The 17,282-nt window shown below is 35.7% G+C and overlaps 1 pseudogene; it reads left to right on the top strand.

The window, feature by feature from the left end:
* Positions 1 to 17,282, top strand: part of LOC141325708 (uncharacterized) — a 486,213-nt pseudogene that overhangs the window by 414,162 nt on the left and 54,769 nt on the right.

Genomic DNA, 17,282 nt, shown 5'->3' with positions numbered 1-17,282 from the left:
TTGTTTTATTATAATTCTGCAAATTAACTAAGTGTACTTATCCAAGACCACAATATGTCTGAATATCCAATAAGCAAACTTTAGTATCTAAACCTGAAAAAAAAAAATCACACTCTTACTTGATCTGGAAAGGTATCATTAATCATTTGAGTTTTCACTTCCTGGATTGCTGTTGTAGCTCAGAAGATCATTCACTGCTTATGACACTCATATGTTGAACTGCATGCTAGTATTACTCGTACTATTTTAGTCTGTCTTTCTGTGGCAGAAATAATACAAGTGTTATGTAGGTTTGTAGTTCTAAATTCAGCAGCATTACATTTTTTTATAACCTGCCTATGTCTCATCTGATAACAAATGTCTGCTTTACTTTCACTTTGTGCTCAATACATAACAGACAAACATTTCTACGTGATTTTATTGAATCACTTTAACTATGGAGCCTGTTCACAAACTTTTGTGGTGAGTCAAATCTGCAATATTGCAATGTTTGTTAGGGTTTTTTTTTTTTTATTGATGCACATTTATTTAATCATATATCCACCTCACTGAAAACGAATGACAAACATAATTTTGTAGATATACAGTAGTCAACATTTGAAGTGGATCAAAACCTTTCAATAAATTTGTCCTAAAAGCATAAAGAATTATCCTTGTCTTAGAACCACTTTGATGACCTTTTTTGATCCCCTTCAGATGTTGACTACTATATGGTATTTTTTTATGTATGGACTAATAGCACTTCTCTCTCTCTCTCTATATATATATATAAAATTTACAATCTCTGAAAATTGAACCCCATCCAACCTGGACAGTTCACTTTTCTTCTCTGTTATATCTTTATTATTGATAAACACTACATGTGTTTTGCCATGGCGTTGTTGATGGATGCCTGATGCCTGGCTTTTTTCATCTTCCGGCCTTTAGTATTGTGGTATTGGTGCTGAAATTGCTTAAAAGTCCTCATTGGAGTGCTGAAAGGTTGAGAGCATGACATCTAGAAGCTGGCTCTATCTCATGCCTTCCTTCCCAAGTCTCTGGACTATTCAGAAGACCCAGGTTTGGTTTCCAGGTGACCTTAGCTGTCCTCTCAGCCCATTTGATATAGCTGTGACTGAGTACAATTTTCTCTAAAATATTGTGTTAAAACTATTTATTAATGCATTTATTTACTTTTTATTAATTATACACAAAATGAAAACCGAAAACGGAGTGTCTATTCATACTAACTCCGCCCACCAATGTTGGTCAACAGCACAAAAATGGGAGTTGAACGTCAGCTTCTGTGGTCTCGTCTTTTTCAAGTTTTATTAATAGCAGAAAATCCTGCTATTTTAAATAAAAGTGTAAAAAAGATCTATACTTATTTGCAAATTCTGTACAAGCTTAGAGCACGTCTCTATCTCAGCAGCTCGGTCCAAAAACTCTTCCTCTGCATATGCTGTGAGTTTAGAATGCTTAACAATCATCTGGGAAAAAAGTGTGTGTGTGTGTGTGTGTGTGTGTGTGTGTGTGTGTGTGTGTGTGTGTAATCTCAAGATTTGTTACGTAAATCATCTATGCCATGCCAACATAGAAGAATACTTCAAAATATGCATCGCGATTTCAAAATAAAAATAAAAGTCACCCTGAATTTGCTGTAATTTGTTTAAATGTCATGAATCGCAGGCCATTTCAGGAATATAATACATAATAAAGTCAACTTATATTTTTCAGGTTAATGATTCATAAGAAAATAAAAAGTTTTAATATGGAACCCCTCAAATGCAACTCACTGAGAAAGAATGACAAACAAGTTTTGTAGATAAATTACTTTAAAATTTATTTGCTTATAGCACTTGCAATGTTTTTCAAAAACATGTCATTTGCCTCATCAGACAGATGAACCCCATCCCACCTGAACAGTCCACCTCTCTTCCATGTTATAATGTGGTTGTCAATGAATCCACCACCAGTCTCAGCCATGAACTTTTTCATGGCACTGTTTACAAACTCCCTCGCTTTATTAATACTCCGGCCTTTTCCCCACCGCCAGACACACCTCTCGGTGATGTCGGAGAAAATCACCTTGGCCCCGGTGATTTTCTGCAGTGCAGAAATGTCCTTCCTCATGGAACTTAGGAGATCCAGACTCCTTAGTACACCCAAGTCATTCCCCCCAGCATGGATCACCAGGACGTCTGGTCTCTGGCTTGTTGAGAGGACGGCAGGCAGAAGCTGGCTCCATCTCATCCCTCCTTTTCCATGCCACTTTACACTGGTGCTCCGCAGACCCAAGTTAGGCTCCCAGGCGGCCTCAGCTCTCTTTTCAGCCCACTTTACAAAACTGTGGGCAACAATCAGTACTACTTTCTCTAAAATATTTAAAGAAAACTATTAATATATTGACAATAAACTGACAAATATGTGATGAACTGATGATCAAGACAACAACTTACCTCGTGTCATGATCCCAGCAAGTGCTCAATCAGTAATGAAGCAAAAATGTATGAGAGGCTTTTTTTTCTGTCTGGTAAACCCTTAAAGAACGTTGCTAAGCAACAAAAATAACAATGCACTTTTCAAGGCAAAACAAATCTTGATTACCACAGTTACCTTTGCATTCCTGTGGACCAGAGATTTATATAGGAGAAATATCCGGATTTCTAAATATTTTTTACATTTAAAACTATTTATTTATTCATTCATTCATTTATTCTTTCATTCATTCATTTATTTATTGACAGCTAAATGAAAATCACTGAAAATATAAGCAGTTTAGCTTAAAGTTTAGCTCAGAAAAGTCATAGTTAAAGTTTGCCATTCTAAGTGATTGGGTGTACAATTATCGTACAGTGGAGGAAAAAGCGGACTAAAAAATCCCATTGATTTACAATGGCAGAATGTCTGTGAATTTGAATCTCAACTGTCACTTAAGCGGACTAAAAAATCCCATTGATTTACAATGGCAGAATGTCTGTGAATTTGAATCTCAACTGTCACTTTCTCACACACACACACACACACACACACACACACACACACACAGGCCCATAGGAACTTCGGTGCATGATTTGTCCGGCACCGTTTGCCGTAGACCCATGAATGAGGTGTCAAATGTTGCGGCTTATTGAGGAGAGGTGTGCTATGAGTTTTCGGAGCAATTGGAGATACGATGTTCAAACAGCGCACGAAAAAGTGGGCAAAAATATCCTATAGACTTTCATTGGCAGAATGTTCACGCAGGCCCAAAGGTACTTCGCCGTGTAACTCGTCCTACACCGTTTGTCATAGACCCATGAATAGGGTGACCAGACGTCCCGAAAAATTCGGGACAGTCCCGAAATCTAAGCTGCTGTCCCGAATCCCGCTCTAATTGTCCCGAAAATTATACTGAAGCAAAATCTTAAATAGTTATTGTCTGATAAAACATAAAAAACTGTCCGTGGAGCGAGGTTGAGGCTGCTCATTGGCTGCAGCCAGAGCCGGATTAAATAAATGGACTACACTAGGCAGGCTGCATTTTTTGGGCCCCCCTCCGTCGATGTTATTTATGAATCGAAATCTGAAACAAAGTTACTAATAAAAGTTAATTCACATTTTACCTAGCCTAGTCTTTGGTTAAAAATTGGTTGTTGTATGCCAAAATAAGTCATATGTTGTATATAAAACAGTATATCAGACTATTTTTTGATATTCATTATTTATACATTACACGGCTCTATTAAATGCTATTAAATTATCATTGTTAAGGCAGTAGTACCAGTAAATAACCAATAGGTGTCAGTAAACTATGTAAACAGAGCAAATAAGTTTATTAGGCAAAACGATATTGGGCACACACGGAGCCCCTTACGTCACCTGTAGAAGAAAAATAATTAATCCGTGGGAACGGTTTTGCAATTCGTTCCCTCAGTTTAAACTGTACTCACGAGTTCTTAAACTGTTCCCTCGGTTAAATAAATACATATAAATCGTGCCCATGGATTATAAAACCGTACCCACGAATTTCCAATCCGTGAGCTCAGATTTTGTAAACCGTACCCTCAGATTTTGAAACTTTACCGACAAATTTATAATCTGTGCGCACGCTTTAGCAATCGTTCCCACGGGTTTGTTAACTGTACTCACGGATTTGTGATGCATTGTATTGCATTTATTAAACTTTATTTCTCATAGTAGGCTATGAGACCATGGAACACTGACAAAACAGAGTTTTAGCTTTATTTTATTTATATTAATCACCAATAGATTAGCTGATAAAACACCACAACTGTGTTCTATCCTATTGGTTATTATTGTAAAATAAACGCTAAAAAGAAGACTGTTTTGTAAGTGCGGGTCATGGTACCAAAATAAAATAATAAGTGAAGAGCGCTGTTCAAACGGCTTTGCTTTATTTAATTTTTTCAAAATATAAAATTGCCTGAATAAAAAAAAAAAAAAAAAAAAAAAAACGAGTTTTGGAGGGATGGTAAAAAGCAATACAAATCAAATAATGTACAAGTTATGTTGTCTTTCCTTTGCTCTCAAACTAAATGCAATGTAATAATAGGCCTTATTTAATAATAACATTAAATGTGCAGCATGCATCTAATGCTACGCGTTCCAGGCAGGTTTTTGTGCTCGTAAAACACGACATAAAATCACGACTCACCACTTTGTAGCGTTCCAGGCAAGTCACGCCAAACTGCCTGGACACATTTATGAATTATTATTATTTTTATATTATTATTAATTTGATTGCAACGTTATATTGTCCTATGCTCTATTTTTCCACCGTGTACCACTTGCATAAACACCACACGCATTAGGGCTGATAACACGTCAGAACTCGTAACTGGGAGTCCATCGATCTAGTACGAGTTCACGAGTGGGAAGTCGCGGGTTTGACTGCCGTTCCAGTGCACTTTCACGATTAGAAGGTTGGAAAAACACGGGTTACGGGTTGCCTGGAACGCGGCATAAAGGGTGAAAAGCTTATCACAAATCGCTCTGACTGGCTGGCGCCGCTCTATAGAGATCGCTAAGACATGTGACCAAATGGGCGGCAACCTCTTCAGAACGCAAAGAATTATGGGTATGTTTGGCCCGGCTGGCATAGCAGGCTAGTAATCTGGCATGAAAATAATGAAAAATTAACGTGAAAACAGAATATAATCCTACAAAATGCAGCGAGCTAAAGAAAACATTGTCGGACCATACCGCCTAAAACTAAATCCTTATGCAAAAACGAGATATGACGAGAAAATAAAGGGAATCAAAGGACTGGATCCTTACGAGCAGAGCGACTGGTCAAGGGACGTCAAACTGTTGCCCAACTTCCAGCACCCATATATATATACAACTATATGATATTAAGTGTTAGTGCATACACACACGAAGTTGCGATAATCAGAACTGTCCTTATTAGTGGTTCCATTTAGGTTGCGTGGGACTCAGCAGCGCACCAGCCAGAGAAGAGTCATGGCAATGCGATGCTTGCACATGTCTGTAACTTATCACCCACAACCTACCCTCATACATTTCCAGTTCTTTTCTATGGATTCTTTATAATGTAAATGTTTTGATCTAAATGTATTAACATGTTAAATATGTAAAGAAACTGAAATTAAGTTGGTTGTTACTACTATTCAAGTTATGTAATTGAGTTTGTAATTGAGACAGAATTTCATTCAGTCTTTGTGTATTTTATTTACAGAGATGGCTAAAAATCATTAACGTTACATGTGAGAAGAGACATTACAAAATCTTTTGGAAAACAATTTTTTTTTTTACATATTAGATGTGAGCATGGTGTATAATTCTAACACGATGGCTTCACAACAATACTTGGACACATATTGGTCAAAGCACAGCACACAACCACAATTTTATCCAGCAAAGTCTTTAATGTTTTTAAAAGAAGTATCTTCTGCTCACCAAGGCTGCATTTATTTGATAAAAACAATTTAAAAAACAGTAATATTGTGAAATATTATTCCAATTTAAAACGGCTGTTTTCTATGTGAATATATAGTAAAGTTTAATTTATTTCTTGATCAAAGCTGAATTTTCAGCATCATTACTCCAGTCTTCAGTGTCACATGATCTTTCAGAAATCAGTTTAATATGACGATTTGATGCTCAAGAAACATTTATGATTATTATAAATGTTGAAAACTGTTGTGTACAAAATTTTCTTAAAATTCTTTGATGAATAGAAAGTTCAAAAGAACAGCATTTATTTAAAATAGAATATTTTCTAACATTATAAATGTCTTTACTGTAACTTTTAATCAGTTTAACTTGATGAATAAAAGTATTGATTTATTTTATTTCTTTCCCCAAAAAATAACATAAAATTCTTACTGACCCCAAACTTTTGACCAGTAGTGTTTAATGTTACAAAGCTTTAGATTTAAAATAAATGACGTTCTTTTGAACTTTCTATTCATCAAAGATGTTCATTTCAACACTGATAATCATAAATGTTTCTTGATCATCAGATCGTCATATTAGAGTGATTTCTTAAGGATCAAACACTGAAGACTGGAGTAATGATGCTGAAAATTCAGCTTTGATCACAGAAACAAATTGGGTCTCCTTACTGCGGTTATCCATGCCATTCGTCGCATTTTTGTCACCTCTAAAACATGGCTTGTACAATTATTATTCCACGCTGGAAAACGATAAAAGGATATTCCGTTCTTAAGCTTTAAGCCACTTCTATCGTGAGAACGACTATTGCAGTATATAACACAGCAGGTAGACGGCATCTTGAATTCTTCCCTCCATGCAATCAAGTCTGGCGCCTAATGTTTGTGCCGCGGATTCCCAAAATGCTTTGCGTTCCCCACTGAGAATACGTCATGATGACGACACATGAGCGATCCTTATACAGTCATGGGCTGGCGTTAATATGACAATGTAACAGTCTATGGTTAAGATAAACATCGTCACTATTTTTAGTTAATTAATAAATATTGAAATAGATTGTAGATTAGACATTTGTACATTTAAAAAAAAAAAAAAAGTGTCCCTCTGTCTGGGCCCCCTCCCGCCAATCGGGCCCTAGGCACGTGCCTAGTTTGCCTTTCCGTTAATCCGGCTCTGGCTGCAGCATCTTGTTTTTTTTTTAGATATACCCAGAGCCATAGAGAAAGAGAGTTACGACCACTGATCTATATAATGTTCTCTATTATAGATCAGTGGTTACGACACGCTTTGATCTCGGCGCCGCGCGGTCACGTGGTTCTTGGAGCGCCCAATAGTTCCAAACAACTGCGCACTGTCAATGTGTTTGAATGGGTTTAAGTAGGATAGACAGCAGTTTTACTATATTTGCAGCAATTTCGAGTAATTATTAACACATAATGTGCATTGATGGTGTATTGATAACTTCTCTGAATACGCTTTACAATCGCATTTTATTCTGGGCAGTGATAAAGAGACATAATTAATATGTTCCCATACTTTTTGGCAGTCAAATGTGACCAAACATGTAACTTTTATTCAATTAAATAATTGTAATATATAGTTCAGTTCTATTTAGTTAATATTTGAGGAGGCTTTTTTTTAATAAAAATAAAAATATGATTGGTTCATTAACATCAGTTTGAAGTGTAATAATAGCCTAACGTAACTTCTATATTATATAAAATTATATGTATATGTAGGCTACTTATATTAATAAAAACATGATTGGTTCAGTCACTTTCGTTTGAAATTCATTATCTTTATTATTCATTTACCCCCCCCCCGCCCCCCCCGGATTTCAACCGATCTCATCTGGTCACCCTACCCATGAATGATGTCTCAAATCGATCCGCTTATTGAGGAGAGGTGTGCTGTGAATTTTTGAAGCGATCGGGTGTATGATTATCGTAAAGCGGGTGAGAAATTTGGGCAAAATCTACAATAGACTAACATTGCCATACAATTTGTGAGATCATATCTTTGGATCAGAAAGTCATAGAGGTTTGTGGGTTTGGACTCGGCCTATAAGTAGTGACCTATGATCTTCATAGCCACACCCTAGCAACCAATTACATCACCCTAGCAACCGAGGGCCGAGTAGCAAGCACCACTCACATTTTCTTCAGGAAATGTACATATTTAAATTTTTATGGTTACCATCCCCCTGTGGTTATTATGGATTTGCACAAGAAGGGTGTTTTTAGCATGTCAGGTAAGAGTTTGTTTGCTATATACATATAATGTGTGTGTGTCTCTGTGTGTGTGTGTGTGTGTGTGTGTGTGTGTGTGTGTATTTATTTATTTATGTAGCGCCCCCTGCCTTCTTCTCCAAGGGGTGCTGCACCCAGGTTCTAATGATATGTCTCCCGACCTAACTTATCTACTTCCTTCCTGTTTCCCCAATTATCACTTTGCTTAGGTGATATACTACTTAGTAATCTTTCTGATAATTTGGTAAATATAAGTCACTGAAGACAAGCTATTAACAATTATCAAAGGATTTATTTACCAAGAGAAAATGAAATTAAAGATGTGTGTGTGTGTGTGTGTGTGTGTGTGTATTTATTTATTTATGTAGCGCCCCCTGCCTTCTTCTCCAAGGGGTGCTGCACCCAGGTTCTAATGATATGTCTCCCGACCTAACTTATCTACTTCCTTCCTGTTTCCCCAATTATCACTTTGCTTAGGTGATATACTACTTAGTAATCTTTCTGATAATTTGGTAAATATAAGTCACTGAAGACAAGCTATTAACAATTATCAAAGGATTTATTTACCAAGAGAAAATGAAATTAAAGAAAGAGAATAAAATATGGATTAAATGAAATACAACAATATGTATTGTCTTTTTTAAACAAAACACCTTTAGATCTTCTCAGATCAGCAGTTTGATATCTTATCCTCCAACAACAAAAGGTGCACAAATAATACTTAGTTGGTATCAGTAAGAAATAAACCTTCACTTGTAAATTACTGCACTAAATACCGCCAAGATGCAAATACTCAACAGAAGTTAAATGAACAAACCAAATAGTAATTGTGTAATGTGGGCCCACACACTCACTTTCAGTTTCAATTTCAATAATCCCAACCCGTTGCAGGCCTGTATCGTTGCTTGAGATCGGTGTGGCCGTTTAAACCAACAAATGGCCTCTTCGCTCTGAAGAGCTAAAAAAAATAAACGTGAGTACCTGTGGTCTGATTGCGTCAACGCACGTGCTGTCCGCTGATCCCGTCGGAACTCCGTATTCGTCTGTCGTTTCACCCGCGGCTCGCTGAATGACAACAAATCCCGCGACGCCGGAGGAATTCTAAATCGCGGGGGGATTTAGAACGCTATCTGGTTTCTCCATCCTGTATTCTTGCTCCTCGGTTCATTAGGAAGCTGTGATCTCTCATCACACGAAAGTCTCTTACTCTCCGTCAGAGAAAAAGGTGATTACAGCGCGAGTAGCAGCCGAAAACAAACGTAAGTCCGTCTATACTCTTTGTTTTAAAGTACACAAACGGCACGAAATAACAGAAAACTTTCTTTACCACTTTCTATTTGCGGAAGATGTAAAAAAACACTTAATCAGCGGTTATTTCCGTCTTTCTTTCTGAAACACGGCAGAGAGAAATCTGCGACATCACTTTCGATCTCCTTCTCCTCTTTTTTTCCCCTTTCCAATCAGAGATCTTAATACCTGCACAGGGGCGGGAGTAGGCAAAATACTGACCAATCGCAAATAAAAGAACATACACACTGGCCAAAAGCAAGTGCATCTCACATAATCATTTACCGTAATCAGTGTAATCTTAGTGCAGACGAAATGCCATTCAATGATATGACTACATAGCAATTATGACTTTTATAATTTCAGAAGTACACATGTGAGAGATTTTAAATAACCTAGCCAGGCTACATTTATTATAGATGCTCCTAATATGAATAGGCTCACAGATGTTTTGTTTTTGTTGTTTTTTTAGTGATCTGAAACCTGGGGCCCGTTTCAGAAAGGAGGTTAAGTGAAAACTCTGAGTATGTTAACCCTGAAATGAGGGAAACTCTGGGTTTTCGGTTTCAGAATGGGAGGTATGTTAAACCTGAGAAAGCAGAGTAAGTCAAGCCCGTTTCTGAAAGAGAGGTAACTTATACTCAGAGTCAGTTACCATGGCAACTTACTCTGTGAACCTAACCTGGTCGGGAGCAGGTTTTCTTCGGTAAACCCAGAGTTTCTTTCGGTCTCCTCCCCCTTTTTAAAGCGCAAGTGATGTTTAAATACATCATTCATTCATTTATGCTTCAAAAATGCTTTTCTTAATGAGTGTTTTGGAATGTAAATTTAGTGCATTTTACTTAAAACATGAAAAATAATCTTAATGCAACTGGAAACAAGATTATTTTTCTTACCCAATTGACAGATAATATGCAAAATAAGAAAAATACACTTAAAAGATTAAATAAACACCTTACACTGTACACTGTAAAAAAATATAAAAAATGAAATAAAGTGCAAAAACAATAATTTTACAGAGAGAAGTTTTTACAGAAAAAAGTTATTTTACAGATTTTTCGTTGTTTCAATTATGATATTTAACTTTAATTTTAAATTTTTTGTTTGGCAGACACAGCTTCCAGTCATTTGACCGTTTTTTTACGGGACCTTTTTTACAGTATAAAACCTTTATTTTACAAAATTTCCCTTGTTTCAGTTACAATATTTTACTTAACTTTGTGGGTTTTTTTTGGCAGCTGTATCTGCCAGTGGTTTGACTGTTTTTTTACAGTGTAAAACCCTTATTTGACAGATTTTACCTAGATTACTACAATAAAAGCACTAAATGTTCTACAGAGAAACACTGTTATTTTACAAATCATTACAATAAAAAAAACCTTCAATAAAGTTTCAAAGCATGCTCAAGGTGGAAAATGGACAGTTTTATTTAAAAGACAAAATACAAAGTCTTTACAAATGCCATATAAAATGTACATTTTAAATTTTTAGCTTTTTTTTTTAAAGAAATACAGCACAATTACATTTAAAATACTGTGCTGATGAAGAACATGGAACAGTTTCATCAGAATGTTTAATTAAATATATATTCAACTTAAGACAACTTCACTTGCAGAGAAAATATGTCCTGATAATTTACTCACCCCCATGTAATCCAAGATGTTCATGTCTTTCTTTCTTCAAATAAAAAAAAAAAAGTAAAGTTTTTGAGGAAAATATTCCAGGATTTTTGCATATAGTGGACTACAATGGGTTGAAGTTGAAGTTTCCAGTGACCCTTATTCCTTGGCTGGGATCATGTAGAGCCCTCTGAAGGTGCAGTGAAACTGAAATTTGGACCTTCAACCTGTTGGCTCCCATCGAAAATTGGAGAAAAATCCTGGAATGTTTTTTTTCAAAAACCTTTTTGACAGAAAAAAGAAAGACATTTTGATTTAAGAATCTTTAGATTTTTTTTTTTTTTAATTGGAAACAACAAGACAATACTAAGTAAGAAAAGCATTTTTAGGTGCATTAATTTATTGCACATATTTTCATCATGCAGACACTGTCAAAGTGACAAAAATGGCATGTCCTTTCATAAATAAGATTATTATTTATCATATAGTATAGGATTATTTTGATTAGACATGTGTATTTATTTGACCTGTGTCATTTTTAAATGGTAGTCAGAGCACATTAGTACAGACACTGTATGCAGAGCGGTAAAGAAAGTGTGCCTTGCTCTAATGCTCTTTCTGAGAATTTTAGTGTCATTGCCTACTGAGCATAAAGCCATCAAATATGAAGCTGATTGCTGTATGGAATGGAAGAATGGCAGATGAAAATGTATAATATATATATATATATATATATATAACCACCACCACAGCTGTTAAATTTACTAGGTCATCTTTTTTTCCTATAAATGCACAAATGCAACTTTTATTCTTTTTTTTCATGTTGGATTTTAATATTCTTCCAATACTTCCATCTCCTCTTCATCTGTTCTTCATCATTTTGCGAGCCTTCATGCTGTTGGCTTCATTTCATTACTCTAATTAAGAAATGCAACCGTTTGGATTAGAGAACATTTCATTTTGTGAAAGAGCATTAGACTATGTGGAAAAAGCTGCTGCAAAGTGAAATTAGACACATAATTGTTTTTTTATATGACACATTTTAATGTCAAATATTTGTAAAATCATGTAGCCTACACTCATGAACCCTTTATGCTTAAAGCTTTACCTGGTTGAATTATGTTTACTTCCATGTTTAGCTGTTTTCTTCTTCTAATTATTATTTTTTATTTTATTTTATTTTATTTTTTTGCCTGTTTGATACCATGAAAATTAATAGTTCAGTAACTTACCGTTCTGCCAGTTTTTACCTTTGATATTCTAATTATTAATAATTAAATAATTATATTCTTAATAATTATTAAGAATTAAAGTTAAGCATTGGCTCGAAATATGCAGAGGTCTTTTTGGCGGGAGCGGTTGCCATGGTGAATCATAATTTCGGAGCTCCATTGATCAGGGCTTTTCATAGACTCTAAACTCAGAGTCAACCTACTCAGAGTGGATTGAACTAACTCATTTCAGCTGTTCTGTAACCGAAAACTCAGAGTTTCCCATCTCAGGGTAAGTCAATTCAGAGTTCAAGTTTTAACTCAGAGTTGGTTGAACCTCCTTATTGAAACAGGCCCCAGCTCAACAGATGATCCCTGCTGTCTTTCCCTTGAGTCTTTTTCAAACTGTTTTCCTCTGAGATATAATAATATATTTATAAATGTTTAAAAGTAGGGTTCAAGTGTATTTCTAGTTGTAACTAAATATATTTTTTTAAATACAGATATAGTATGTTAAAAGCACATTTTAGTTCAATTTCATGGTGTCTCAAAATAGCACAGTTGAGTACACTTAGATGGTATTAAGTTTATCTTAACATATACTTAATACTATTTTTTAGTACAAAAAAGTACAAAATTAAGTACAAAATTAGTGTGCGAAAATAGAGCAATTTTAGTACATTACTGAAAAGTGTACTAAGTATACTTAAATAAAGTGTATTTTAGTGCACTTTTTTTTTTACCTGGGAATGAACATTTGAATAAAATATAGAATGTATGTAAGCTGAATTATAGCAACATTGATAATTTATATTCACAGACCCTAGATAGGTACAAACAATAACACATCAAATATACATACAAACTTCATACAGAAAACAAAATACTCCAAAACAATTTACACTTACACAACTGATTCGTTATGAGCCACTGCCAAAACTGCCACTGATTTTTGAAAGTATGATAAGGCGGTATGGCACCTCACAATCTCCTCCAATGACAGACCTGGTACCAATATCATAATCTGTTTTATGAGGTGTGGCAAGACCACAACGTACTTTAAAAATATTTCAGGCATATTTAGATTTTTTTTTTTCATTTTCTAAATAAATTGTGTTTTTTTAAAGAATGTTACAATAGTTAAGAAAAATGGTTTGTTATCTAGCAATTTTATTGATTTTTATTTTTTATTCAAGTGATTTTGTTGTTGTTGTTGTTTAATAGTAAATATAATTTGATAAGCCAGTCCTGAACATTTTCCATAGCAGTAGTTAAGGTGATTGAACCCTCCTCTCAATTAGTTACAAAAGTGAAAATTACTATATCATCTGCATACATGTGGACATTTACATCTTTACATACTCCAGGTAAATCAATATTATAATAAAATAAGTCCCAAGATAGAGCCTTGTGGAACCCCAGTGGGGCAATCAAGGTAAGATGACTTTGTACCATCAATACACATATGTTGTTTCCTATTTAAAAAGATAAGATTTTATCAGAATTATTTAAGTCTTCCAAAAATGTTAATTTGGCTAAAAGAACCTAGTGGTTCAACTACGTCACATGCCTTCTTTAGAACCAACAGCACCAGTATAAGCACTTTTATTTAGTAGGCATTTGACTCTCAACAAACAATTAGCTGATTTAAACATATGAAAAACCATAACCCCAAAAATGGGGACAGAAGTGGACAAAAGAGACTGTGAAACAGAGGCTGTTTATTTGTGATCCGATCAACCAAAACAATTTTTAAACCCAGGACCAAATCTGCTGCTAAGGTATTTTTAACTCTATCTTCTCTTTGGTGTTATTACATGAATCCTAAGATGTTTCTTGTCTGTGAAACTTTCCACAATTCCACACTGATGACATAAAAACAGTTATTTCACATGTGACGACGCATGTGGTATTTAAGGCCTGCTTTATATCTGAAACACCTTCCACAGTGGCCACATTTAAATGGGTTTTCTCCAGTGTGAACTCTCATGTGCCGGTTAAGGGATCCTTTTTGGTTGAAACTCTTTCCACATTGCTGGCAGGTGAAAGGCTTTTCTCCTGTGTGCACTCTTATGTGCTCTTCAAATCGTCGTTTATGATTAAAGCTCTTTCCACACTGAGGACATGTGAAGGGTTGCTTTCCAGAGTGGATTCTCATATGGTCTTCAAAGTGTTGGTTTCGATGGAAACTCTTTCCACACTGAGGGCATGTGTAGGGATTCTCTCTATGAGTTCTCAAATGGACTTCAAGGTTTTCATGTTGATCAAAACCCTTTCCACACTGATCACACATGTAGGGCTGCTCTCCATTGTGAATTCTCATGTGTCTGGTAAAGCTTCCTTTTTGAGTGAAACTTACTCCACACTGTTGGCAGGTGAAAAGGCTCATTCCAGTGTGAACTGTCATGTGGGAGTTAAGGTCTCCTTTCCTGTTGAAACTTCTTCCACACTGTGGGCAGGTGTAAGGCTTCTCTCCAGTGTGAACACTCATGTGGGCTTCAAGGTTTCCATGATAACTGAAACACTTTCCACATTGTTGGCAGGTATAACTACTCCTCCCTGTCTTTTGGTTCATTTTTCTTGAGGAAGTAATTTCACTTTGTGAGCAACTTAAAGATTTTTTTCCAGTTATAAAATCATGTTGATCCTTATATTGACTTTTGTCTTTCATTTCATTCAGTTCTTGGCTCTCCTCTTTCAGCACAATCAGGTCTAATGTGAAAAAAAGACAAATAAAAATTAACCCCAATTTAAAGTCCATGTTGCAAGTTAAAAATTTTTTCGAGATAAACATATATTCGTGTATGAAAATACAATACAAATCGTTAATGCAGGATTTGAAAATATTTTACAAGACATAAGGGCACAAATTTAGAAGACAAAGTGACGATTTCCTTGACTGCTCTCAAAAACAGCTTTTTTTCCAGACCGCGTCATATGACGTCACGAGAGGTAGTCGTTCGCCTAGCTCTGTTGCTATTCAGTAGGAGCAGTCGTGAGTTAGTGTGTTTTCAGTCATTATTTTTGATTTCAATTGATCATTGTCATGGTAAACTATTGTGTTTATGGAGGCTGTGCAAACTCCAGCCTGTCAGGACATCATGTCCACGGGTTTACTTACAATAAAAAGAACGACGCTATCTGCTTCGAAAAACGCGTTCACTTTACACCGGAGGATTATCATCCCGGCGATATGATACAGTTCAATATGGGATGCCGAAGCAAGAACCAAGTGAGGGTCAAAACTGTTGCAGTTTCTTCAGTGCACACAGCGGCTTCATCGGCTCCGCGGTCAGCCTGGTTCGTCCGAAGCCGTCAGAGATGCAGACGAATACGTGAAATGTGCACCGTAAGTCTTGTTTTTTCTTCTCATAACTTCGCAAAACGACCAAATCCGTGAATATATTTATTTAAATAATGAGACACAACAAGATGTGTATAAGTCGAGGTAAAGCACTGTAGCTAGCTTGTAACGTTAGGCATTAGCAATGTAAGTTTAAGAACCATGTAAAAATGGTACCATATGAGAATGCATTACTGGTCAGTTATCCTGAGTTTGTTAATATTATAATCATCAAGTCTACAGCTTAGTCACATTGTTTGCACAGCTAATTTGTGATTTTTTTTGTCATGTGTGTTTTTAGGGTTTTGGGAGACATTGCAAGACATGAGGATGTGTGAAGATCTGAAGCAGTGGAGCCAGCTGTTATTAACCATCTCTAAAATAACACATTAGTGTGATACCCACACTGAAAATATTTTTCTTTCAGTTGTATATGTTTGGTACATCTACATATATATATATATATTAACAGTTGCAATGTTGTGTGTTTAAAGTTGGGTATTAACAGTACTATGAAATAATATTTACGATTTATTGCTGCATAAATTAAACTGAATTGAATGAGCCATAAATGCAGATCTGCTTAATATATATGTATTGTTAACCTCATAAAAACATTTATACATTAAGACAATTTGTTATTGTGATTATTTTTTTATTGATTGTCACCAAAATGGGGCCATTAAAAAGTTTTTACTTTATAGGTATTTGTGACCTAAATATAGTCAACCTGTAATTGAGATTACATTTTACTGTTTATTTGTACGTACAAGTATTTTGATCAGAGTAATAAATTATCTCTACCATAAACTTACTCATGCCTTTGCCAGAAATGCATATAAGCTATCTATTTTGATTTCAGACAGCAAGCCTCAAAGTGCAGAGTCAGAGACAGCACATCAAGTTTGGGGGCATTTCCCATAGAAGCATATAATAAAACAAAAAGGTGTTTATCTCTGGCGCGCGCGGTAATAAGAACCCGCTATATCACGTAACGTTGGATATTAACGAGTATGACACGCTTCATCAACGATCATTCGTTTGTGTTACAGGTAAGTAGAATCAATACTTCTAGGTGACCAATGCTATAATTTTGCCCGATTAGATATCGTCTGCTAACACTGATCTCTCACACACCTGCCTTGTTCTCCTCACATTACAACTTAATTTGTCTCTGACCGTTGTTCTTTTTAATCCTGGCATGTCCCTGCTCTCTTGGCCACATAACCGGCTCATATTTGTGTCTGTGGTTCGTCATACGAGTGTAAATAAACATTTTAAATGTTCTCCGTGTCCGAACAGTCATTGCGATCCATTGTTTTCCTATGGTTTACATTGACCGCTCTACCGGCCGTGACGTCACTGCCGCTTTTGTCAGTTTTTCAGATGCGGAAGTAAAATTCTCTCTCAAAAACGACTCCAGAAGCCTAAATAGCGTATTTTGAATTATATTTTCAAGAAAAACTGGTTCCTACACTATTTATCTACACGTTCATTCACAGTGATCTTCAACTTGAAAGTTGGACTTTAATGGCACAAAGCAACAGATATACTCGTTTCTTTATCAGGGGCCTTTTACCCACTTCTAAATCCCCTTCGATGCAAATCATTCAGTAGTGTCCTGCATTAGCCAAAATCATGACAGTGCACCACATGAATAGCTAATTCAATCATA

This window comes from Garra rufa, chromosome 2 (assembly GCF_049309525.1).
Source record: "Garra rufa chromosome 2, GarRuf1.0, whole genome shotgun sequence".
Lineage (NCBI taxonomy): Eukaryota > Metazoa > Chordata > Actinopteri > Cypriniformes > Cyprinidae > Garra > Garra rufa.
The sequence above is the reverse complement of the archived record's forward strand: the minus strand, read 5'-3'. Positions and strand labels throughout refer to the sequence as shown.